The 26,385-nt window shown below is 36.2% G+C and overlaps 1 protein-coding gene across 2 annotated transcripts in view; it reads right to left on the bottom strand.

Annotated features, from left to right (window-relative positions):
• LOC123877551 overlaps nucleotides 1–21,965 on the bottom strand; it is a 55,478-nt gene extending 33,513 nt beyond the window's left edge. For both annotated transcript variants that reach the window (XM_045924365.1, XM_045924366.1), the window contains exon 1: nucleotides 21,703–21,965. The gene's annotated coding sequence lies outside the window, so the exon portion shown is untranslated. The remainder of the gene's footprint in view (nucleotides 1–21,702) is intronic.
• Nucleotides 21,966–26,385: the final 4,420 nt, after the last annotated feature.

The following is a 26,385-nucleotide window of genomic DNA, read 5'->3' as shown; positions in this document are numbered from 1 at the left end:
CCGCGAAATTCAAATTTAATCTGGTTTTTCGCAATTTGTAAAATAATAAGACAAAGTAGGCTTATGGCATTCCGCCAATGGCAGTATCATCTTCACAGGATTACATAAAAATCTTTACTTAAAAGTGTTCAGTTTGAGAAATTTCAAGTAAAGATTTGTATATAAACATCCTAAAGTTGTACATCCTAAAACAGAGTTTTATTTATGTTTATGTATTTATTCATGTTTATGTCTTTGATTTATCGCGCAAAATGTTGGAAAAAATACCCGAGTACGGAACCCTCAGTGCGCGAGTCTGACTCGCACTTGGCCGGTTTTTTGTTTATCAAACCACAGTAAATAAAGGAAAAATAAGATGAAAACCGAAGTCATCTTATTGATGTCACAAACCCTTGAGACTGCGACGTTGTTATATCTTCACAAAAAGGGCATTACCTTACTGTCCCTAGGGAACATTTGGCGGCAGGTGGGACGGGGCAAGCCCAGGGTATCCTATTAGGGTACATCTCATCTTTATTATTCCCTAGACATAGGGCTTTATAAAGGTAAGTTTAATGTTTCTTTGACGCAATAAACCTACGAGTAAATAGAACAAAGAGAGTGGAATGCAAATGAAGCTTTTATCCAACGATGCATTAATAATGGCTTAAAAGTATATAAAATTAAAATATCCATCTTTTATAATATCCTTCTTCTTCTTCTTCAGTCTAAAAATACTTATATTTCTTGTTCACGTTAAAACTAATGACCACGAAAGAATACATGGAAAGTTGAATTTATCTGAATTTATATTTCAATAGATCATATACTTACATAAGATAGACTGATTTATATCTTCCCATACAGTAAAAAAACCGGCCAAGTGCGAGTCGAACTCGCGCACCGAGGGTTCCGTACTCGGGTATTTTTTTCGACATTCAAAAACTATTATTCATAAAAATATATAAAATCTGTTTTATAATGCACAGGTAAAGCCCTTTCATATATGTAATACCCCACTTAATATAGTTATCTTACTTTGAAAAGTTAAACACATTTTAATTTTTTTCAATGATGTAACCACAAATTCACGGTTTTCAGATTTATTCCTTTACTCTTGCTATAAGACCTACCTACCTGCCTAAAATAACTGTAGGTCAACGGGAAATACCCTATAGGTTTTTTTGACAGACACTACGGACGGACGGACAGACAGACAGACAGACAACAAAGTGATCCTATAAGAGTTCCGTTTTTCCTTTTGAGGTACGGAACCATAATAGCAAGCAAACGAGCAGATGGGTCACCTGATATTAAGTGATTACCGTTAACCATTTGCAGCGTCAGAGGAACCCGGACTTTCAGGGAATTGTTGGTCCGCCCCTTGAATAACCCCATGTTGTAATCTAGTGGGAACACCGCCTAAGAACCTTAAGCTGATATTGGAATTATCTTAATTGCCATTAAATCTGTCGGTTCTAAATTATGATAGATCATATATCACCAAGTTTGTTCATCCGTTCATGACATTAAATGAGCCATGTAGATTATTATACGCCATGCTCCGTATAATCCCATTAGCTAATACCTAAATAATTTAAACGGAGATTTGCCAGAGATTACTTAGGCCCGATTTTTCAATCGTCAAATAATTTGACGTTTTGACAGATTTCCTATACAAAAACTGTCGAAATGTCAAATTTATTCCTCAGATAAAAGTTATTTGTCGATTGAAAAATTGGCCCTTGATGTTTATTTTTAATAATAACAAGTGTAAATAAAAATTTTATAACACTCCCGACAAATAAAGGTTTACATACAGTAACTAGAAAAGAGCTGATAACTTACAAACGGCTGAACCTATTTTTTTAGATTATAGCTAAGAACACTCTCGATCAAGGCACCTTTGAAAAAAAAAAAAAAACAAATTAAAATCGGTTCATTAGTTTAGGAGCTACGATGCCACAGACAGATACACAGATACACCCGTCAAACTTATAGCACCCCTCTATTTGGGTCGGGGGTTGAACATTATACCTCAATTCATATTTTGATTCCTAGACTCTAGTGGTCAAATCTTCGGTTTCTGTTTTAGGATCTGTGGTACTATCCCTAGCATACGACATTAATTTTAGCACTTAGTTATGTCCGGGACTTCGTCCGTGTGGACTACACAATTTGGGCAATTTACCTTCTTAGGGGATGGAAGTTTCAAAAAGCCTTTCTTAACAGATGTCTACGTCTTAATAGCTCTCTGCATACCAAATTTCAGCCCGATCCATCCAATGGTTGGAGCTGTGCGTTGATAGATCAGTCAGTCAGTTTTTAATTTACCTTTTTGGACAGCATCTTTATTTACCACCATTATAATAAATTAAACATATTATTATGGGCTAAAGCGCCTTCGTTCGCTTGGATCTAGGTCATTAAAATTCCCGTGGGAACTCTTTGAATTTCTGGGATAAAAATTAGTCTATGCCCGTCTACATAATGCAAGCTGTCTCTATAGTCTATATATACCAAGTAAGTACTTAAATGATGCCCGATACTTCGTCCATGTGAATTTATGTTTTTTGAAAATCCCGTGGGAACTCTCTGATTTTTCGGTACCAAAACTAGCCTATGTCCTTCCCTGGGATGCAGGCTGTCTCTGTACCAACAAAATTTCATAAAAATTGGTTGAACGGATAGGCCGTGAATATCTAGCAGACAGCCAGACAGACACACTTTCGCGTTTTTAATATTATAAGTTCAGTATGGATTATGACTGTAGGAGAATTAAATACGACCATGTCAACAATATGTTCAAGGCTATGGTTAAAGTGCGATTTCTTGGCCTAGACAAATATTGTCATCAACGCAGACCTGGATTCAGGCTACGCGTTTGTGACACGGCATATAACCACACAACCAGTGGTTTGTGGACTCGATCACCGAAACAGGTCACAAATACGAGTACCTATGAAACGTATGCCCTCAATACACAATGCCATAGATAGACCATAGAGTTAGTCCATGGAGAAGCAGATCTATGGTATCGACAAGTGTGAATTAAAAATTTATAACACCGGACAAGTGAAGGTTACAATAATAACTAGAAAAGAGCTGATAACTTTTAAACGGCTGAACCGATTTTCTTGGATTATAGCTAAGAATACTCTCGATCAAGCTACCTTTCAAACAAAAAAAACTAAATTAAAATCGGTTCATTAGTTTAGGAGCTAGAATGCCATAGACAGATACACAGATACACACGTCAAACTTATGACACCCCTCTTTTTGGGTCGGGGCTTAAAAAGCACCTATTTATCACGCCCATAATATAATATGTAAACTTGAGACTTTGAATAAGTAATTTAAAAAGTATTTAAAAACGCGATAGCGGTTTGCATTGCATGATGTCTGGATCTTTAATAATTAAATGAACCAAAAATATTTAAAGGTCATACACAACTTTTTGGTTATGTGAATCTTAAAAGGAGCTTATGGCTGTAAAATAGTTGTGAAAACATTTCCTCGATTTTTGAAAAGGCCGCCAAATGATACTTTGTACTTAACTTGTTCTATTATCTAATTAATCTAATTTATTTGTGCATTGTTTTTGTTCAGTGTGTTGCCTTTTGTTGTGTGTGTGTGTGTGTGTGTGTGTGTGTGTGTGTGTGTGTGTGTGTGTGTGTGTGTGTGTATGTGTATGTGTGTGTGTGTGTGTGTAAAATTAAATTTATAAATTAATGAATACGCATTAATTAATGCGTTTCATTAATTTATAAAATTAATTTTACCATATTGACTAACTAATGACAACTCGCAGCTTCGCTCAGAGAAAATGTAAATTCTCTTTATTCCCTATCCCGTGGAAATTTCAAAAATTGGACTAGAGATTTCCTGCACAGAGTTTGAGCTGGGCATTAATGTGTCGGTTAGTGAAGGAGTCAGGACTTTTTAATGTGTTAAGATATTATGCGTTTTAATTTTATTAATTTACTTACTAACACCTAACTTAAGAATTGCTTCATGGTTGAATTTATTACGCGGGACGTTAATGCTCTAGTAATATAACAACTCTCTGGCGTACAGAGCTAATTTAAAGTCGAATGTTACTAACATGACAGTAATGTGTGACTAATATTGCGACCAATGGCCTAGCTGCTAGGAGAAATTTTCTCTGGCAGGTGATGTGAAAATGGTAGGTGTTAATTTATTTTCACGGATGAATGTTTTGGCTTCTGCGTCAGTTTCTATTAGCTAGACTGGACCAAATGAAAGTGGATTTGTGATTTTAACTGATTCGAATAACGCGTCACCAATGGAAGTCGATTGGCTACAAAAAATTCATCTTTCCATATTATGTGGTGAAGCCGCGTGCATCCTCTAATCCATACTAATATTATAAATGCGAAAGTGTGTCTGTCTGTCTGTCTGCTACGCTTTCACGGCCCAACCGCTGAACCGATTTTGATGGGTACAGACAAGGGATACATCCCGGGGATAGGCTACTTTTTATCCCGGAAAATCAAAGAGGTTCTACGGGATTTTAAAAAACCGTAATCCACGCGGGCGAAGCCGCGGGCATCCTCTAGTTATAAATAAAAGGTTTTTCTCGGTAGGAAAGGCATTCCGAACCCGTGGTAGATGCTTTTGACGATTCAAAAGAACTTGTAAAAGTCTAATTGAAAAAAAATATTTTGAATTTGAATTTCGAGCATCAACCCCTGTGACGTAAAATGGGATGCAAACAGCTGTACGGAAGATCCTTTTTGGTGTCAAAGTTCTCATAAAACATAACTACGCTAAATATATTATGTGGGTTTATAATAATAAAGCTGTATAAATTCAGAAAATCTTTGTTCCATAGAATCATTTTGTTTTCGCATAAAAAGATTTTGCTTCTGACAGAAAATATTTTGCCAAAGCTAGCTTTTGTGAAAAAAGCTACCCAATGCCGCAAACAAGAAATACAAGTGTAAATTTAAAATTTATAACACCCCCGACAAGTGAAGGTTACAGTAATAACTAGAAAAGAGCTGCTAGCTTACAAACGGCTGAACCGATTTTCTTGGATTGTAGCTAAGAACACTCCTCGATCAAGCCACCTTTCAAACAAAAAAAAAATATTAAAATCGGTCCATTAGTTTAGGAGCTACGATGCCACAGACAGATACACAGATACACAGATACACGGATACACAGATACACACGTCAAACTTATAACACCCCTCTTTTTGGGTCGGGGATTAAAAATACAAAATATGTATACGATACAAAGTATTTTTTTTTTTGCTTTACTAAATATTATGTGTCTACCTATTTAATTGTTTCCCGGATCGCCTGTTTTATCGATTTTTTTAGAGAATAGTACCATACTAGTAGCCCCATAAAATATGACTTTTTATCCTCAAATAAACATAAGGTCCAACGCATACCTACGGAGTGGAGTGAAATTGAAGCGCAGTCTTTTTAACCCCCGACCCAAAAAGAGGGGTGATGTAAGTTTGGAGTGTGTATCTGTGTATCTGTCTGTGGCATCGTAGCCCTTAAACGAATGAACCGATTTTAATTTAGTTTCGTTTGTTTGAAAGGTGGCTTGATCGAGAATGTTCTTAGCTATAATCGAAGAAAATCGGTTCAGCCGTTCGAAAGTTATCAGCTCTTTTCTAGTTTTCTTATAGAGGTTTTGTGTCGGGGGTTTTTAAGTTTTGAGTTATTCTTTCTGTGCATCGTATTACTCATGGTTGAGGGTCGTAACCCCTTTCCATCAATTACATAATGGTTGGAGTTTCTTGGGATAATATTGTGGTGAATTCCCAGATCCTTCCAGCTTCTTTTTAATAACAACCTTTTTAATTTTGCCTACTAACACAGCCTCGTTAATTTTGACATGCCACTGAAATTGCTTTAATAAAACAAAACATAGATGAGACCGAAAAACTGAGTTGGCAAAGTAAATAAAGCTTAGTTTCAGTTGTCCTCAAAAAAGATGTAGCGCTGCACTTCAAGTCCACTCCACTCTGTAAGTGTGTGTTGTACTTAAAATAATAATGCCATGTCTATCATGACTAACACCCTTTCCTCTCCAACTACGCGTAAAGTTTGTGCTAGGAGCACAATTAGTAGGACAATAGTGCAAAGGGTGGAAGTTGAACCGCCGACCTTTCAGATTTCAGTTCGCTCCCATAACCGTTGGGCTATTGAGGCTTTGTACTAGTATTGAGTTAATTTACACGTGTCAGTTACTAAACAATTCATTTATTTAGTATTAACAACAATTACGGGTAGGGTAGGTAAGGAACATACGACTTTTCGGATATGAAAACCAATGAACCCCAAAATCGTTGAACCATTCAAAATTCAAAAAAATTCAAAATGTTTTTATTCAATTAAACTTTTACAAGTGCTTTTGAATCGTCAAAAATCTACCACTGGTTCGGAATGCCGTTCCTACCGAGAAGAACCAGCAAGAAACTCGGCGGTTGCTCTTTTCAAGTACATATTCAATTTACAATAATATGCCATACTGTATATTGAGGCTTATTTTGAGTTCATAACAGGAAAATCTCGATGAATATTGTGTAGAACATAGATATACTGGGTACATGGCCTTCTTCCGTGAAGTTATAAAGGGCTGATGGAAACCGGTTGCATGCTGTAAATAAACTTTCCAATACATTTCAAATGGGCTTAGCTTTATTAGTTCTCAGACCTTGTCTCAATGGCACAGTGGTGAGCAATGTGGTCTTATAAGTGGGAGGTCCCGGGTTCGATTCCTGGCATGCATATAATTTCTAAAATTGTCTCTGGTCTGGTCTGGTAGTTACTACCCTACCGGTAAAGCAGTACTTACCACCAAGTGATTTAGATACGATGCTGTGTAGAAACCAATACTTAAGGGGTAGGTATACGATTAATAAATCTGACATACCTACCCCTTCCAAATTAGATCGCTTTCATTTCAAACCACCTCATTACTTACCACTAAGTGAGATCGCAGTCAAGAGCTGACTTGTATTGGTATAAAAAAGACTGCTTTAATATCTACTAGCTGACGCCCGCGACTTCGTCCGCGTGGATTTAGGTTTCTCGAAATCCCGTGGGAACTCTTTGTTTTTACGGGATAAAAAGTAGCCTATGTGCTAATCCAGGATATTATCTATCTCCATTCTGAATTTCAGCCAAATCTGTCCAGTGGTTATTGAGTGAAGGAGTTACAAACATACAAACACACATACACACAAACTTTCGCCTTTATAATATAATAATATTAAGTGTGATAACGTACGTTCCTCAAAGTTTCCGGAGCTTCTCAATATGCGCTGAGGAGGATGACCCAGAAGGTTTTAGTGGGTAGAAATCCTACTGGATATAACCCGAACGGATATCTTGAGAAGATTTCCCCTCGAAAATAAAAGGTACATAATAACCTTCTGGTTAAAAACTTCGGCATCTTATTCGGTTTGGACGGGGTTGGATTCCGAACAAGCATCTCTAACATTTCGGAGCTATGTGGGTTTTAAGCAATCAGTTGCTTTAACGGCGAAGAAAAGCATCGTAAGGAAACCTGCTTGCCTGAGAGTTCGCGTATAATATTCTCAAACTTTAATCTACATATTTACGAGTAGGTAGGTATATAGTTACTTAGTTATATTATATCTTGTAAACATGTAACATCTTAGTAGAGGTGTTACGGAGGTTTAGTTTCGATTCTGAAAGTTCAGAACTTCTTCCTGATTTCGACTTCAATTCCGATTTCGGTTCCGATAATTTTTAATCGGAAGTTATAAAATAGAAGTATAAAATTAAATTTAAATTAATTATCGGAAGAAGAATATGCTGGTGTTGCTTAACTTCACTATTAGTAACCTACTGTTAAAGATTTTAAATTCGATTTTCGATTCGATTGTTTTTCTTTTCAACACCACAGTACCAACCTGTATTATTTTTTGAACTGATAATAAGAATATAACTGATGAATAATTGTGTGCAATTTTATTTTTGCCTCCGCCTCCGATTCCGGTTCCGACAAACCAAATCAAAAACTCCGCTTCCAAATTCGGATCCGCTATAACCACTTCCGTAACATCCCTGCATCTTAGTATCACACGTTTACTACATTGTTCCCTGAAACTAGTTTACAACTATGTAACAACGTGAAGCTTAAAATCATACGGGTATTAAATTAGCAATTTTAAACCTTATTTTGGGTTAGGTAGAGTCTAAAATCTAAAAAAAGCTTTCAGGAAGGACCTTTTATGGGACTTTCATAGTGGTTTAAAAGACTATTAAAGTTGTGTCTGTTTTGTATTTTATGTGAACAATTTCGGAAGGGTTTGGGGTCAAAAAGGTCCTTAATAAGGTGAAGTTACTTAATCTCTATCAGAAAAAAATTGCTTGTATGGTATGTTTACCCTAGCGCGCTCCTGAGTGCTTACCACACAGACGTAGTTTGGTTTTCATTTGGATATTAACCAATGAAATCTAATTAAATTTTGTAGGCACTTTCTAGAAATAATTTCTAGAAATAGTTTCTAGAGTAGTTTTCCAGATTTTGATTCTAAAAATTGCGTGGTTTTAAAGTAACACGGCCTCAAAGATTTATAGTTTACACTGGTGTGGCTAAGAATGTACCTTTTGAAAAAATCGCAGTCACCTGTTTACCCTTAGGTTGAGATATATATAGACTCACTTTGACTTTGCTTAGACTTAGTGTGTTACGTATAACTTTGATAACATTAAGTTTAGTTCACATTATCTTTAACCGACTGTTGCAGCGGTGCCCAAAAGTGGGATAAAATTTTTCCTATACCGTGTTCATATACCGTACGTAAACAGAGTTCTAGTGTGTGTGTGTGTGTTTTTTTTAATTATATAGACTAGCGCTTGCCTACAATCAGACCTGCTAGCAAGTGATGATGCAGCCTAAGATGGAGCGCGTGCGCCTAGAAGTTGCCTATTCACTCTTGACTTGAAGGTACCCATATTATAGGTGGAAGGGAAAACTGAAGCCGGGAAGGGCGTTCCATATCCTAGCGGTTCGGATTAGAAAAGAGGACGTTACAAAATTTCCAGTGTGTTACGTATGAACTTGTGTGTTACACTTTCTTGTGTCTTATGGTACAAAATGAGCTCCACCCAAAAATATTGATGTGAAATGTGGTCAACTAAAATGGCTCTTACCCAAACTACAAAGTTTTTTTGGGAAACTCAAGTAAATCCGGCAAATATGGCGAAACTCGTCTCAAACGCCAAGTCAAGACGGAATGCTCATTCCAACACGATATTTTGTATCACAAACTGCGAGATGTATTTTTTCATTCCACTTTCATCTTCTGCATTCCGATGTTGTGTGCTCATCCGTCGAAAACTACCTTTCACTGTAACACGTCACGTTCGAATAACTTCTGAGTTAACATAATACGGTTCTCATTCTTATCTTACTTGCGATTTATAGTGATGCAATTTTGTTAGTAAATAAATAATGGTAAAGTGCTCATAGCGATTGAAAGAGTGATCCATACTTCCATACTTAATATTATAAATGCGAAAGTGTGTCTATCTGTCTGTCTGTCTGCTACCTTTTCACGGCCCAACAGTTTAACCGATTCTGACGAAAGGTCAGAGGGGAAGAGGGTCAGCTTATATCCCGGGGACGGACATAGGCTACTTTTTATCCCGGAAAATATAAAGACTTCCCACGGGATTCCTAAAAACCCATCCGCTTAACCGATTTGTATGAAATTTAGTACCTAGGTAGCTTACGTCCCTGTGATTGACATAGGAAAATCCCGGAAAAACAAACAGTTCCCACGGGATCTTTAAAAACCTAAATCCACGCGGACGAAGTCGCGGGCATCCTCTACTAATTTTATAAGGTAAAATATTCATAAGTTCTTTATCTACCTATTTTAAATAGGGCGGTGATAGTGATAATATATGTATAATGTATATCTTTGCACAGGCTTATAAGACTATTAAAACGAGACAGCGTTATATGGCTGACATAAATCTGTCACTTTTTTAGTTAAACTTAAGTCGGAGCAAACTCAAAGTACACGATAGATCTTAGCCTAAAACGCCCGCGCCGGTCTGTTATTGGGGTCGAATCCCGGGCCCTCAAACAGGAAGCCAAACTCTTAACCGCTAGGTTACCACGGTGATTCATCCGTGTGTCCGCTGAATTTGTGAACTTAATCGACTAAGACATAAAGACAGTGCACGTGCCGAGTAAAATAATAATAAATAATTTCTAGGAAACAGTACGGAAGTAGAAAGTTATTTTAATCCAAGCTAACCGTGGGAGGATTTCATACAACCAGTGGCGTAGCTATCATAGGGCCAGGTTGTGCAGTGCACAGTCAAGGGCAAACATGTATATGAATTTAAAAAAGTCTACTAAGCCAACTGTGGATTGCAGTCTGTGTGTGTGATAATTCTAGCTTTTGGCGATGAGCATCAAATAACGAATAGCTCACAAAAAGTAGCTATCATGGCTTAAACTTTGCTTTTTGTATTAAAAGTGCATTTAATTATAACTGTTTTTATTAGAGTACTTACTTACTTAATTAAATATTTTTTGAGGTTTTTTTCGTTTTTTTGGCATTAATTTTCGGTTTAGTTTCACCCCCTTTCGGGGTTGCACTTTATCGAGGGAAAACTGAATACCAACCAAAATAATTTTCCTTTGTACTGAAGGTCAGGTCATAGTGTATGTCAAGTCAGGGCGTGCCTTATAAAACATCCGACCATCTATGGGCGCTACCGGAAGTTGGTTCATGGCTCATCGCCGTTATAACAAATAGGACGCCTTCTTAGGTTATATGAAAAACAACTAAAAAGGCTTTGTTAAATACCGAGCGAAACCCTTCCGGCTTTAATCCTCCACTCCACTTTTAATATACTTCAAAACAAGAATGAATAGGGCATAGGCAAGCGCGCTCCACTATAGTTATATATGCTAATAATAATAATTATTAGCAGGTTTGATAGCAGTCAAGCGCTAGTCTATAAATTAAAAAAAAATATGCAAGGGATGTGGAAAAATACCACACATCCAGGTAGATAGTTTTGTTGATTAGTTTGAACCCCCAAAACCCCCCCCTGGCTACGGGCATGTGAACACTTGCCCTAACGAACACGGTTGGGTTATTCAAATAATGGTAGATATTAAACATTATGAGGTTGTGGTAACAATACTACTTATATTAATTTATAGTTGACGCCCTGTTGGGTTTGTGGTGGGCTAATACAAATAGCTTCGAATTTATAACAACTATTCATGAAACCACAATATGTATTGGGTAATTAATAAGAAATTTTCCAGTTTTGAAGATGTAACGGAATGTCCAATATCATTAGTACCTAGTCATAAGGCAGTACCTTATGACTAGGTGCTAAAATAACTTTCAAACGGCTGAACCGATTTTCTTGGATTATAGCTAAGAACACTCTCGATCAAGCCACCTTTCAAATAAAATAAACTAAATTAAAATCGGTTCATTAGTTTAGGAGCTACGATGCCACAGACAGATACACAGATACACAGGTCAAACTTATAACACCCCTCTTTTTGGGTCGGGGGTTAACAGAGCTCTCTCCGTCACTCGCTTCATACAATCGTAGTTCCAATTTCATTTGAATATTAAGCAACCAAAGTCCATGAAATATTGCAGACATATTCTAGAAACTAATATCTGTGTCTGTGGAGTTTTAGATTTTTCTAAAAATATGTAATTTTAAAATTACAGGGGCACAAAGATTTGTATGTAAATTTTTAAGGCCGTGTAACTTTGAAACCGAATATTTTAACAGAAATCTGGAAAACCACGAGCATAGATATTAGTTACTAGAATATGTCTGCTTTCATGGACTTTGGTTGCTTGATATTCAAATGAAATTGGAACTACGTTTGTATGAAGCGAGTGACGGAGAGACCCCTCTTAAAAATATTTATTGACGACAAAATAAACAGAAAAGGTACAGAATGTCAATTAGAGAAAGACAACATTGCGGTATTTAAGTGTTCTTCGGAATACCGCTGTCATTTCTCATTGAGATCGTTTTGCTTCGTTAAAATTACACTTTATTTTCACAGGCACGTAAAAACGATTATACGTCGAGTGTAATTTGCATAATTCCCAACGACTGTCGACCTCGACAATTTACTTTAGGAGTGTTGATATTTTGATAATTATTCACCTTTGAAAGGTTTTTAGTTTCATCTTTCAATTATGTAAAAAAAAACCACTTGAATTTTTTAAAAATACGCGAAAGCAATACTTTTTAGGGTTCCGTACCTCAAAAGGAAAAACGGAACCCTTATAGGATCACTTTGTTGTCTGTCTGTCTGTCCGTCCGTTCGTCCGTCGTGTCTGTCAAGAAAACCTATAGAGTACTTCCCGTTGACCTAGAATCATGAAACTTTGACAGGTAGGTAGGACTTATAGCACGAGTAAAAGAATAAATCCGAAAACCATGAATTTATGGTTACATCACAATTTTTTTTAAATGTGTTTCAATTCTCAAAGTAAGATAACTATCAAGTGGGGTATCATATGAAAGGGCTTTACCTGTACATTCTAAAACAGATTTTTATTTATTTTTATGCATAATAGTTTTTGATTTATCGTGCAAAATGTCCGAAAAAAATACCCGAGTAGGGTACCCTCAGTGCGCGAGTCTGACTCGCACTTGGCCGGTTTTTTACGCATTATACCTATGCAATGTACTGTAACCACTGTACCGCGCTGTATCTTAAAACGGTCTCCACATTTTTTTGCCATTTTTTATCCACCCGTTTCGGTTAGCTCATTTAAAAGTAGGTAGGTACGTGACTTTTTCTCTTAATATTCCCAATTTTCGGAGCTTTCCTCGTACGTGCGCCTGTCCGATAAACGATTAAATTCCGTTCACATTCGTTCGAAATATTCTCTTTAGTACAAATCACAGAATTTCGAATATAGAAATGGTAAAAGAGCCGTTTTTGGGGGTTTGTACCTCAAAAGGAAAAAAGGAACCCTTAAAGGATCACTTTATTGTCTGTTTGTCTGCCTGTATGACTGCCTGCCTGCCCGCCCGCTTGTCCGTCCATCCATCCGTCCGTCAGTCCGTCTGTCTGTCTGTCGTGTCTCTCAAGAAACCTATAGAGTACTTCCCATTGACCTAGATTAAATAGGTCTTATAATATAACATGTAAAGGGAAAAATCTGAAAACTGTGAATTTGAACTTACTTGTGCTAGTCAGACTCGCACTTGACCAGTTTTTAAGTAATTAAATATCATTTGTTTTAACGATGAATAGAAATTGAATTAAAATAATTTATTTATTGAACTTCGACGTACATACAACAGCAAGATTGAGTTTCCTATCCTCTGCATTAGATGAAGGAAAACATCGTAAGGGAACCGGCATGCCTGAGAATTCTCAATAAGGTTCTCAATGGTGTGTGAAGTCTGCCATCCTTACTAGGCCAGCTTGGTAGACTATGGCCATTCTCATTCTGAGAAGAGACCTGTGATCTGTAGTGAGATGATGATGTCGATGAAGACTCTAAAATGGCTGTGTCACACATGTAGATACAGAAAAAAAGGTCAGATAGATAGAGGAGCCGGATAAAACTATATAAAACCCCAGGTACGGAACCCCAAAAAATATACCTCTAATTCTCTAAATAATATTAGTATATTTTTTCGAATCATTTTTAGTATGTAAATAGTTACATACTAAAGATGATTCGGAGCATAATTCGGAACAACTCCACGCAGTCTCAATATGACAGACGACAGATACCTACCATTTCTGTTACTGAATTTAGCATTCTGTGGTACTGGTAATATGACAGGATCCCTTTATTTAGAGGGTTGTAGGAAAGGTCAAGTGCTATCACAATGACGCTCAAATAGATTTTGATATATGGGTAGATCATAGACCTATGATTTTTCGCTTCGCTCAAAGACTGACAAAGCGAGGGAGCGAGAGTAGTTAGATAAGACCCACTGCCGCGAGCGAAAGCGAGATAGCGAAACAAGATGCCGATAAGTCATTATTTACGTGAGTGTCGGTCCTTATGAGTTCGGCCTGTTCCAAGTCGAGGTGATTTTTTGCATTTACTAAATAATTTTACGATTAAAACGTAAAATCTATGTTCTGCCACCATGGTGTCTTGTTCAGTGAGCGAATGTGACGTTACAAGACGTTATAATCCGCGTAAATACACGTTTCACAGGTAATTACTGATTATTTATACTTATTGTTTATAATCATTATTTCATCATTTGTTGTTTGAAAATTAGGCAAAATAGCTATTGGAAGCTTAGATAATAGGTTTCCCTTAAGACTTATCATCAAATTACATTGCTAAATGAAGAATTTTTGGATATTTTGTGTAAAATTTAAAAACGTTTGTTTACGATAGGGATTGACAAAGTAATGACGTCACAAGTATCGATAGTCGATAATCGTGTCTACCGGTAGGTTTGATGTGATAGGTTTCATGTGATGTATGTAAAATACAATATAAAACACTACTTTCCAATAAAAGAAAAGAACGAAATAAATATTTATACTAATTTTTATTTTATTTAGCGTGACTTAGATTTCATATACAGGGTTAAGGGTAGCCCCGTACATTACTTACTGTATTTAAGTGCTTATCGGGGAGGTCATTAGCTATGAATTGAGCGCCATATATACTATTTATTTTTATTAACTTGTCACTTAGACATTATATCACAGTGTTATTGTAATTAATCAAATTAAATTTACTTGCACCCTTTAAAAAAATAAAGGCGTGAAGAGGTAATAAAAACACAAACACACAGAAACATCCATACTTACGCATTTATATTCTTGACAACGTTATATACCTATACATATAGATTTATCAATCGTTTATTTCGTAGTAGCTGCACCAAGTCATTTCATTAATAAATAATAATCTGTTACCTAGCTTTAGCTTTGTTACTATTTGTGTATTTGAAATGTATTTGACTTTTTTAAAATTATAAGATGCTTTTTACTTCACTTCGTTAAACTAACTCATTAGTGTCCTATGATTTCGCCAGTAAGACTATCGATAATACAAATGCTAAAGTCAGGACAACTCTATTTCACGCACACATTTACGTTTCATTTTTTGTAACACCGGTAATCTGTCATTGTTGATCTAGTACATACTAAATTTATGGGGTAGATACTCGTAGGTAGGTGTGGTTCGCGACATGTCGAGACGGCAATTGGGGTATCCCGCACGGGGGCTGTGCGGGTGTGCGGGGCATCCCCAGCTCGATAGCTATCTCGACCTGTTGCATACCTACCTACAGTTGAACAAGTGTAAATTAAAAATTTATAACACCCCTGACAAGTGAAGGTTACAGTAACTAGAAAAGAGCTGATAACTTTCAAACGGCTGAACCGATTTTCCTGAATTATTGCAAAGAACACTCTCGATCAAGCCACCTTTCAAACAAAAAATACTAAACTAAAGCTACGATGCCACATACAGATACACAGATACACAGATAGAAACAAGTACCTTGCTTAACATATTCCTTGTACATTACTTTATTCAAAGTTAGTATTCAAGAATAATTAACTTAACTTCCCGAAACATATTCCTAGAGAATAGCGGTTATTTGGCACGGCTTTGTACTCGTAAAGCCAAACTTATCTACATAATAACGAGTTGGGTTTTTGCCAAATCGAACTTGATGTTTGAGGTAGTTCTACATGCTAAGCCTTGTTAACGTTTTGATATTCAAATAGTGGTAAGTATACATCGATGGTGGTAAGACGGTAAGAACACGGAGCGACAAAAGCTTACAAAGTTCCAAATTTCCCCAGACGGGAATCGAACCCGAGACCTCTCGCTAATAAGACCACAGGTCGTCAAAAACATCGTAGATTTATCGCAGCTGTTCCCATTTCTAGATAACAGAGGTCCAAATCCATTAGACTAATGTAGCAATAACTAGCAAAATAGAGATCAGTATGTGATAAACTTTTACGAGATATAAATGAAAAATTATATCAACCAACTGCCTTTTAATGCCACTATAAAGTAAAAGGTCAAGTCTTTTATTTATTTAATAAATCAGTAGCTCGATGGTTTCTGTCGAGTAACTTTTTTTATTTCTTCGATAAATTATCGATATTGGTTGACACGCAACGGACATAATGTGCCTAATATCTATCAAATGAAAGGCGTGGAAGAGAAATATAAACTACCTACCTACTAGCTGATGCTCGCGACTTCGTAGGCGTGGATTAATATTTTTATAGGTCCCGTGGGAACTGTTTGATTTTCCGGGATAAAAAGTTGCCTATTTCGATTACAGGGACGCAAGCTACTTCGGTACCAAATTTCATACAAATCGCTTAAGTGGATGAGTTTTTAGGAATCCTGCGGGAACTCTTTGATTTGCCGGGATAAAAAGTAGCCTATGTCCGTCCCCGAGATATAAGCTAACGCTGTACCTTTCGTTAAAATCGGTTACACTGTTGGGCCGTGAAAAGGTAGCAGACAGACAGACAGACATACTTTCGCATTTATAATACTGGTATGGGTTAGCTGATGCCACAGACCACGTGGCTGATGCTCACGACTTTGTCCGCGTGGATTTAGATTTTTTGCAATCTTGTGTGAAATCTTTGATTTTTCCTTGATTTAAATAGCCTAGTTCCTAATCTAGGATATTATCTATCTCCGTTCAAAATTTCAGCCAAATCCATCTTGTAGTTTTAGCGTGAAAGACAAACATACACACACATACACATAAACTTTCGCCTTTATGATATTAATGTGACTAGCGGATACCAGTGTGTTTACTACGCAAAAAAAACAAATATAAAACCATGTTCGCATTATTCCTTTCCTTACCTTTCTAAAGAAACCAGTTTGGGGCACATCGGTTGGATTGGATGGTTTCATAGTCTATAACGTACATAAGTAGAAATATTTTTGTATTTTATATATTAAGATTACGGTTCACGATACAGGCTGACAGACAGACGGACGGACGGGCGGCAACCTCTCAGCGCAGTCTTAGTAATAGTGTCCCGTTGGTACCCTTCGGATATGGTAGGTACCATGGTATGCTACAACGACGAAGCAACATGAGAAGCGTAAATTGTAAAATTTTGAAAGGTAAATTAAATAGCTTCAATACATTAAAAAAAATATATATATAAATTAAATAATGATATTATACTGCCTCATAGTATACTGCAACATATCCTGTGGGATATGACAACGGAACCCTACTAAAAAGTCTCCGCTGTCCGTCCGTCTGTCCGTTTCTTTGTCAGCAGGCTGTATCTCGTGAACCGTAACAGGTAGAGAGTTGAAATTTGCACAGTATTTGTATATTATTGCCGCTATAACAAATACGGAACCCTAAGAATAATTAAAAATTCAAAATAGCCGCCATGAAAATGAAAAAGAATTAAAAAGCTTTATTTCTGGTACGATGGTATGGAATCAGACTCACACTTGACCGATTTTATAATATTAGTATGGATTTCATATTTAAATCTTAAAACGTTGTTTATGTAAATTAATACCTAATGTAAACGATCCACACTTTCTTCACAGGCTTAAACCGGACATTTGCGGTCGAGAATTCGCTTTTGTGGTCTCAGCCGTGTCAGTGTGTCACAGACATTATATCTCCTAAAACATAGTTCTAGAACGACAGTTACCTTTAATATCGTTGAGAAACTCCTTAATTAGTTTACACAAAGCTGTGTGTTTGGAATGTGTTTAAAGGATTATTTTAGGTGCTTTATTTAACAGTAAAAACATTGTCATTGTTTCAATATAATTGTGTAGACGTCACAGCTGGATGTAGGTGTTTTTAACCCCCGACCCAAAAAGAGGGGTGCTATAAGTTTGATGTGTGTATCTGTGTATCTGTCTGTGGCATCGTAGCTCCTAAACTAATGAACCGATATTAATTTAGTTTTATTTTGTTTGAAAGCTGGCTTGATCGAGAGTGTTCTTAGCTATAATCGAAGAACATCGGTTCAGCCGTTTGAAAGTTATCAGCTATTTTCTAATTTTATTATTTATAGAGATTTTTTTGTCGGGGGTTTTTTAAATTTTAAGTTATTATTTAGATAGTATAAAATTACGTTAGTAAATGAGTATGCAAGTTACATTTACTCGTAGATATTATAGCAATGGGAATATGTAAAGAAATGAGAGAAAAACGTAATGTTTTGATTACATTCAAAATAATTCCTCACTTGTTTTCCTTCACTGATCGTTAAAACACGAGCGATATTTTGCCGAGTTGAATGTTGATGTTCCTTTCTCTCATAGCTATTGTTCCATATAACTCCAAACTCGATTTCGGACTTTGTCCGACAATTATGTTAATACGAAAAAACTGTTATATTAGTTACACACTCATAATTAAGTTTACTACATACTGAACTGTTTCGTGATGTTCCTACAAATTAATACAAGAACAAGAACAGCAGAAATTGGGATGACGCTTGCCTATGTTACAAAAATAAATTATTTCGTTGTCATAATCTCTATTACTACGCATATTATCAATACTTATATTATAAATGCGAAAGTGTGTTTGTTTGTTGGTTTATTGGTTTGTCCTTCAATCACGTCGCAACGGAGCCACGGATCGACGTGATTTTAGGGTTCAGTAACTCAAAAGGAAAAACGGAACCCTTATAGGATCACATTATTGTATGTCTGTCTGTCCGTCATGTCTGTCAAGAAACCTATAGAGTACTTCCCGTTGTCCTAGAATCATGAAATTTGCCAGGTAGGTAGATCTTATAGCACAAGTACAGGAATAAATCTGAAAACCGCGAATTTGTGGTTACATCATTTAAAAAAAAAACTAAAATGTTTTTCAATTTTTAAAGTACCAAACCAACCAAACCAACCAAACCAAACTATACCAAGTGGGGTATCATATGAAAGGATTTTACGTATACATTCTAAAACAGATTTTTATTTATTTTTATGTATGATAGTTTTTGATTTATCGTGCAAAATGCTGGAAAAAATACCCGAGTACGGAACCCTCAATGCGCGAGTCTGACTCGCACTTGGCCGGGTTTTTTGCATGGGTATAGCTGGAGACCTGGAGAGTGACATAGGCTACTTTTTAACCCCACGGCATTTAAAAACTCTAATTCTAAGCGAACGAAGTATTAAAAACATAACTATCACAATATGTCTCGTTACCGGAAGATGGGACCTACATAAGAAACTGTGTTCGTTTAGAAACTATGCGTGTAGACTTTTAAGTTTTGCAATTCATCGACTCTCTTCCTATCTTGGTATTTCCGTATATAGTATAACACTAGAGGATGCCCGCGACTTCGTCCGCGTGGATTTAGGTTATTAAAGATCCCGTGGGAACTGTTCGATTTTCCGGGATAAAATGCCTATGTCAATTACTGGGACGCAAGCTACTTCGGTACCAAATTTCATACAAATCAGTTAAGCGGATGGGTTTTTACGAATCCCGCGGGAACTCTTTGATTTTCCGGGATAAAAGTAGCCTTTGTCCGTCCCCGGAATATAAGCTAACCAGGTACCAAATTTTGTCAGAATCGGTTAAACTGTTGGCCCGTGAAAAGGTAGCAGACAGACAGACACAGTTTCGCATTTATAATATTAAGTATGGATTATTATAATTTTTTTATAGCAATAAAAAAAGAAATATTTAGATTAATTATAGTAATAGGTAATTGTTTTATAATATCACACTTCACAGTTAATATTATAAAGGCGAAAGATTGTGTGTAGTATGTATGTGTGTGTGTGTTTGTTACTCTTTCATGCAAAAACTATAGGACGGATTTAGCTTGCAATGGAGATAGATTAAAACCCTGGATTAACACATAGGCTACTTTTCATCCCGGAAAATCAAAGAGTTCCCACGGGATTTAGAAAAACCTTAATCCACGTGGACGAAGTAGTAGTAGTAGTAGTAGAACATAATATGGTACTAGCTTTAACCATAGTCCACCACGGCTGGCAAACTACGGATTGGCAGACAGACCTACGTCGTTATTGTCATGTAGGTACAACATTATTGCCTTATACTCAGCACGGGTCTCCTCTCAAAACAAGAAGAGTTTAGACCAAAGTCCACCATGCTGGTCAATAATTGTGACATAGCAATGTAGGTAGGTACCTATCGTTGCCTGTGATTAGCCTTGGCTGGCCGTGGCTCTCGGTTATTAAACTCTCCGTGGAAATTGTTCTAAACCTGTGTTACTGGTTCCTCCAGTATCCTTATTAGATCGTAGTACTTCGAGGTTATAATATCCAGTCGTTCCATCTAGTAGCTTGTTATGTAGGTTGTCGAATATATTATTATATTAATAGGTACTAAATTCTATCCACGGAATGAATTTAGTGTAGGGCTCTATTTGTAATCCCATACAAATGACAGTGACCATATCATGGGTGTTAACTATTTTGAGTCCCCAACCAACAACAAACACGTTTTCAAAAAACATAGAGCCCCAAAAAGCCGGAGACGAAAGGTGTATGCAATGTTTTTCGAAACTGATAGTGCTTGTGACTTCAGCAGCAAGAGTCAGCCACATTGGTCGCATCGAAGAAATTCTAATGTCAGCAGAGATCTGTGTTGACGTGATCTATAACCACTGCTCACTCATTTCTACGGTGCACTTGATCTTTCTGACGTCATTGGCTTATTCTATACTGACTGAAAAGTATGCCCCTTGGGGCTTTTTACGGCCATGTTTAATCTCACTCAATCACATAACATAACATACAAAGTAACAGCTATAGCCAGTAGACTAGCCAATCACAGCGTCTTATTTCGTGATCAGGTGCGCAAAGAAACCAATTACGGAAAAGCTTTTACCTGTTGCTACAAATACCATAAATATTTCTTGTAGAAGAAAATCGGTCAAGTGTGAATCTGACTCGCACACGAAGGGTTCCGTAGTCCGTACCGTCGAATAGACACCGTAGAATGTCATACCAAAGAAATAACTTTTTTCATCCGACACCTAGCCCACCGTGCACTCGTGAACTCGTGCAAGTTAATAACGGACAGCGCCATCTATGATATGATTTAGTAAACATATAATTTATTCAGGAACAGTTTTTGTAACCACAAATTCACGGTTTTCGGATTTTTCGCTTTACTTGTGCTATAAGGCATTGCTGCATACCAACTAGACTAGATCAACGAAATGAGTGAGAAGTTTTTCCTTATGAGATACGGAACCCTAAAAATTAGAGAATCAGATAGCTCGGTACTCTCTACGGAATGCTATTATAGACTGAGATTATTCCTTGGAAAATACCGATGTCATTTTTGCAAAAAGCACAGGTATATAAGTAAAAATATATTTTCTATAATATATCTAGGTAGGTAATTATGTAAACAAATAATAACGAATTGTAAACAAAGAATAAGGACAACATATTTAAATAGGTAAGCAATATAATTGGTAACTAGATACTAAAACTTAATATCTTATTTTTGCAGGTATTTTTCTTATAAAATTAAATAAGAACAAATATAAAAATACTTAAATAAAAAATAACGAACTGTAAACAAAGAATGAGGACTACATAATATCCAGTTTAATAATCTCCAGCAAAATAATATTATAATTGGTAACCACTGGAGCAATAGTCTGGAACTGGAAAAATGTCGAATAATCATACCGAATAGATAAACTAGAGAGAAATATTAAAAATAAAAACTCACATTCTAAAAGAAACGAGTCTTTCCATCTCGGAAGTACTCTCACCAAAAAATCCAATCGAATCCGAAAGAGAAAACGGCGCACCCAGTTTTTTTATCACCTCTTTCGCACGGTTCAACGGCCTCTCAGGATGTGGCACAACACTTTCATATGACGGAAAACGGGATCAAAACACCACAAATAGTTTGGAACACTGGCCAAATAGCACAATTGTTTACGTTGGATAGTATCACACAGGTCTATAGTTTCGTTGCCACTGCCATGGTCGGCGATATTGTTGGTAACTCCCACCAGTTTCTCTGGGGCAAAAAAGTCGTATGCCACCAGGGCTGCCAGCTAAAAAATGCAGCAATCGTACACCAGGCCTAATAGCAGCTGTCGTGCAGCAGTCGTATACCCAGAAAAAAAAGTCGTACAGCATTAAAATCTTCCTTTTGTAGGGTTCCGTACCTCAAAAGCAAAAACGGAACCCTTATAAGATCACTTTGTGGTCTGTCTGTCTGTCTATTTGTCTCTCCTTCTGTCCCTCTGTCGTGTCTATCAAGAAAACCTATAGGGTACTTCCCGTTGACCTAGAATCATGAAATTTGGGGGATAGGAAGTTCTTATAGCAAAAGTAAAGGAAAAATCCGAAAACCGTGAATTTGTGGTTACACCACACAAAAAAAGTAAAATGTGTTTCAACTTTCAAAGTAAGATAACTATACCAAGTGGGGTATCATATGGAAGGGCTTTATTTGTACATTATAAAACATATTTTTATTTATTTTTATGCATAATTGTTTTTATATTTTATTGTATCGTGCAAATTGTAAGGAAAAATACCCGAGTAAGGAACCCTCGGTGTGCGAGTCTGACTCGCACTTAGCCGGTTCTTTTTATTAATGAAAAATACTTAATTATTCAAAAGCTAAAGGAATTATCCTTTTTTTCCTCTGCTGTACCTATTTGCCTTTTTTCTCATCGAATCATATCTCATCCATGGTAGCCTGTTGTTTTAAAGTAGTACCTACCTCAGATTATTACTTTCAGCTGTTAATTTCAATAAATTGCTTGCCATCTTCTTAAATTCACTGAATAACCTCTCGCAATCAGCCGCGCTCGACTGTGTTTTTTTCAACAATAACGCGTTATTTTTAATTTTTTTTATCAGATTTAACTTAAAATTCTTGGATATAAGTTATACAGGTAAATGAAAATAGTCAAATGGACGTACGTTTTCCGTACGATTTCGATGCTTATTAGGTCATACGTACGCACGTTACTTTTTATCAAAAAATTGTACAAATACGATTTAAATCGTACAAGTGGTAGCCCTGTATGCTACGCGTGGGTCAAAATAAATTGGCCGTGACGACGTGTGTTATTTGTATCAACCAAAATGTTATATGGTTTACTCTGTTGCTGATTTTAAACATATTTTTATTGTACTTACTTTCTTTTATTTATTTCGCATGATCACTACAAACTTAGCACTTGTAGGGTAACTATAAGAGAGATTATTTCTAGGGTCCTAAGAATGATAGAAAAGGAGATGAATTAGGTTGACTAAAGTAATGTTTTAATTTACAAGTGTAAATTAAAAATTTATAACACCCCCGATAAATAATAATTAGTGAAGGTTAGAGTAGGTAACTAGAAAAGAGCTGATAACTTTCAAACGGCTGAACCGATTTAAAAAAAAACTAAATTAAAATCGGTTCATTACTTTAGGAGCTACGATGCCACAGACAGATACACAGATACACAGACACACAGATACACACGTCAAACTTATAACACCCCTCTTTTTGGGTCGGGGGTTAAAAACTACAATTAATGTGAAAAACCAAGAACACATCTCTGCTATTAAGTGATTTCGTCATTATGCATGTTTCTTGGAAAACATGTTTATATGGAACTGGAATTATGCTCACGGATTCATCAACGTGGAATCTTCGTGGAATTAGGTTTCCAAAAATCTCGTGGGAACTATTTGATTTTCCAGAGTAAAAAGTACGTAGGAATCTCTGTACCAAAAGTCAAAATCGGTTACCCAGATTGGCTGAGTAATGGTAACAGATAGACAGATAGAAGACTCTACACACTTTCGCATTCATAGTACGGAGTTTTTAAAACTATTACTTTGACATATAACATTTAAGGTGAACTCACACTTATCCGAGCCGAACGCGTCGAACAAAACGAATTTTAGAATCCTGTATATGAAATCTCATGAAACCTCGCACACTTCCCCGCGCCGAATCGTTCGAATTGTAAGTAGATTTCATATAGAGAATTCTAAAATTCGTTTCGGTCGACTCTTTCGACGCGTTCGGCTCGGGTAAGTGTGCGTTCACCTTTAGTTTCAATTTTCTCACAGTTGAGTTGACAGACTTTTCTTTGTTGGAAAATTAATAGTTAATTGAATTTTCATCATTGTTAGTGCTGTGGAATAATTACTTCCGTAGTAATTCCTATGTGTGCAATACTATATTTTCTTGTAAATAAATTAAATCAGAATAAAAAACGGCCAAGTTGGAGACGGATTTGCATATGTAGTGTTCCGTTTTATTGTACCTACAAGATAGTATAACACTACGTAAATTGTAACTTTTTTAATTGCATGACTGCCATTTTGTCTATACTATATATACTTACTATATAATATTATAAAGAGGAAACCTTTGTATTTTTGTATGTTTGTATTGAATAGGCTCAAAAACTACTGGACCGATTTCAAAATTTCTTTTACCATTACTTAGAGGGATTCTTCCGAATCCGTATAGGCTATATTTTATCCCGGAAAATAGATAGGATTTTTCGTGGTAGTGAAAATTGTGGAGTAAGGCGTCGAAAAAACTGCCGTACGTTAACGATTCTCGCGAACGCTGCCTAAATGGTTAGAGATGTATGGTTGACTTCTATAGAAAAGTTGTAGAACTCAATAATTATAACTTTGACTTGCACCCGTGCAAAGCCGGGGCGGGTCGCTAGTTATTTATATTACGAGTATTTGTTGTTATAGCGGTAATAGAAATTTTTGTGGAAATTTCAAATCTCTATATCCATTACGGTTTATGAGATACAGTCCACTGACAGATAGACAGATGGACAGCGGATGTTTAGTATTTCTTTTTTATAAAAAATAACGAGCCAACGACCAGACGAGTCACCTGATGTTAAGTGGTTACCGCCGCCCATGAACATTTGCAACACCAGAGGTACCACGGATACGTTGCCGGCCAAAATTGTTAATTGCCGGCCAAAAAAAAATTGTAAATTAAAGTAATTGTAAAGTAATACGTTCTTATATCTTGTTTACATTTTAAAAGAAAGTTTTCTGAATAATTACTTACTAGCTTTTAACACAGGTAATATCCATATTTCATTACTACTTACAACTTTTTATATAATTATCATTATATTATGGATCATTATCATTATCATATTCTCTATCTCACTCTATCATTAGTAGCAGAAGGTACCTACTTATAAGACTTTCCTTATGAATTCATAATTTTAGGGTTCCGTAACTCAAAAGGAAAAAAGGAAACCTTATAAGATCACTTTCTTGTCGGTCTATTTATTCTGTCCGACTGTCGTGTCTTTCAAGAAAAGGGAATCAAAATCTATACTTCCCGTTGACTTAGAATCATGGCAGGTAAGTAGGACTTATAGCACAAGTGAAGGAAACAATCCGAAAACCCTGAATTTGTGGTAAAAAAAAATTGACATGATGAACAAAATATAATTAGTATTTTCAATTTTCAAAATTTGATAACTATACCAAGTGGGGTATCGTATGAAAGGGCTTCACTTGTACATTCTAAAACAGATTTTTTTATTTTTATGCCTAATAGTTTTTGATTTATTGTGCAAAATGTTGGAAAAAATTCCCAAGTACGGATCCCTCAGTGCGCGAGTCGGACTCGCACTTGGTGGTTTTTTTAATAAATTCATACAGTGTTTTAATATCATATTATGCGCAAGCGCATCCATTACTTGTCTAACTCTATTGAATAATAAATAAGAAAACAATAAGCATAAGAGTGAAAGGTGAAATTTCCTCGGTCAAAATATAGTTAGGTATGTTTTACGCAACAGTTGTACGATGTATAAAATTTAACTAAATTATTAACCTAACTTTGAAGAAGCCTTTTACTCATGAAACGAGAGAAAAGTAATTATATGATCAATGCATCACATTTTCAAAAACCGGTAAAGTACTCGCTCACGAAGGGCTCTGTACCTCTGCATCGTACAAGAAATAACACTTTTTAGGGTTCGGACCTCAAAAGGAAAAACGGAACCCTTATAGGATCACTTTTTTGTCTGTCTGTCTGTCCGTCCGTCCGTCCGTCCGTCGTGTTTGTCAAGAAAACCTATAGGGTAGGTACTTCCTGTTGACCTAGAATCATGAAATTTGGCAGGTAGGTAGGTCTTATAGCACAAGTACAGGAATAAATCTGAAAACCGCGAGTTTGTGGTTACATCAAAACGTGTTTCAATTTTCAAAGTAAGATAACTATACCAAGTGGGGTATCATTTGAAAGAGCTTTATTTGTACATTCTAAAACAGATTTTTAATTATTTTTATGTATAATAGTTTTTGATTTATCGTGTAAAATGTGGGGAAAAATACCCGAGTACGGAACTCTCAGTGCGCGAGTCTGACTCGCACTTGGCCGGTTTTTTTTTAATTT

The sequence above is a fragment of the Maniola jurtina genome, chromosome 24 (genome assembly GCF_905333055.1).
Source record: "Maniola jurtina chromosome 24, ilManJurt1.1, whole genome shotgun sequence".
Taxonomy (NCBI): Eukaryota; Metazoa; Arthropoda; class Insecta; order Lepidoptera; family Nymphalidae; genus Maniola; species Maniola jurtina.
The sequence above is the reverse complement of the archived record's forward strand: the minus strand, read 5'-3'. Positions and strand labels throughout refer to the sequence as shown.